General features: G+C 31.1%; 1 protein-coding gene across 1 annotated transcript in view; it reads left to right on the top strand.

Annotated features, from left to right (window-relative positions):
• The window catches only part of PHF21A (PHD finger protein 21A), a 152,728-nt gene that overhangs the window by 380 nt on the left and 150,591 nt on the right, over window positions 1–1,757 (top strand). The gene's annotated exons all lie outside the window — the stretch shown is intronic.

The raw sequence follows: 1,757 nt of genomic DNA, 5'->3' as shown, positions 1-1,757 counted from the left end.
AATAAATATAATCATGACAAAAAGCTGTCCTTAAATAATTAACATTTCTTGTGTAAACAGAATATCACTGTTTATATCTGTTTTTTGTATATTGCATATATTTAATCCTTGGTACTCAAAGTGATAAATATTGATGAATTGTCTACTTTTCAATGTATGACAATTGAGGATGTGAGAAAGGAGAAGGGAACTTTTGAAAGGTGTTTATTCTTAGGTATAGTTTCCCTTGTTTTATCTGAATAGTCTAATGTAACATTAATTTCTGAAATTGTTGGGAGAGTATCTTGAGCCTTTGATAACTACTAAATTTGCACATTGCCCAGAATTAATGTGAAGGAGAACTTATAAGAGGCTTCAAAGGCAGTTATATATATTTTTACATATAATCTTTATATGTTCAGAAATCCAGAAATCCCTGCTGCTGCTTTGGATCTTGTTAAACTCTTGCTCAGCACCAGAGTTTGCCTTGTATAGGTGGGCTTCTTTTAGTATATAGTAAGTTGTACACATTTTATTTACTTTTTTGGCCTTGCTTCTGGTACTAATTGAGAAGAATAAAAATTTATTTACAAAAACAAGCTAGTCTTTCTCCTGGGTGAAAGTATTTTAACATTGAGGTATCTTAAGTACCCAATTTGACTGAATGGCAAGTGACAAAAGTTAAATTCACAATTTGTTCAAAGCTGACATCATCATAGAATGAATTTTGGGAGTACAGTAATCAATATGAATTTAGTGTAAATCAAAGATAATTTTATGATGCATGTGATTTTTGGAGTTTTTCCTCCTTTCAAGAAATACTGAGATGGCAAAGTTAGCATTCTGCTTTTAGTTTCTCCTCACAAGATCGTGTCAAGTCCCAAATACGCCTTTCTTGGAAGACTCATGACCTAAATTGAAGTTAATTGCTAACTTAAATACAGTTCTTAAATATTATTTTGTTTCATATTTTGAATTTAAGTATATCATTTTTTATAAACATTACAATTATGAAAACATTCAATCTTTGTTATTCTGTTTTTAAATCTAATTAAAAATTTAAAATTATATTTGTTGACTCAGAAGGGATATAGTCTTCTTCCTAAAGTTATCCTAAATGTTATCTTAATATTCATATTAACTGTCAATTCCCCTGTGTATTTATCTGTTTGTTTTGAGCATAAAATTAATAGCTTTTATAGTCATCCTTTTATTACACAACATTTTGTTTGTATAATAATAAACATTTATTTATATGACAATGAATAATATTTCAACATACAGAGCATTTGAGATATTTAACTCCAGTTCTATATATAATACTTTCCTATTCTTTAGAAAAGAATTTAATTAACAGTAAATCCAAATGACATGCTTTGCTCATAAAACTGATGTTATTGTAATTGGATATGGGGTAACCTGCATCATCATGGATCATGACAAGTTCAGGGATGCCAGAAATGACATCAAAGTAGAGGAATTGGTTGTTAGGCTGAGGCCAAAGCCAGAACATACATTTGACTAATTACTGGGGCAAAAGCCACCCTTTGTTGCATTTCCAGTTAGGGAATAAAATTAGGGCTGAAATTGAGCTTAAATGGATAGAAAATACATTATGAAATAATGGTACTGCTGTGATAGAAATTTATTTTTGTTCTTTATGTTGTTTTTATGAATGGGGAGATGGTTAAGAAAGTGGCAATGAGGCCGGGCGTGGTGGCTCACGCCTGTAATCCTAGCTTTCTGAGAGGCTGAGGCGGGCGGATTGTTTGAGCTCA

Source organism: Propithecus coquereli, unplaced genomic scaffold (genome assembly GCF_000956105.1).
Source record: "Propithecus coquereli isolate 6110/MARCELLA unplaced genomic scaffold, Pcoq_1.0 Scaffold227, whole genome shotgun sequence".
In the NCBI taxonomy this organism is placed as follows: Eukaryota; Metazoa; Chordata; class Mammalia; order Primates; family Indriidae; genus Propithecus; species Propithecus coquereli.
The sequence above is the reverse complement of the archived record's forward strand: the minus strand, read 5'-3'. Positions and strand labels throughout refer to the sequence as shown.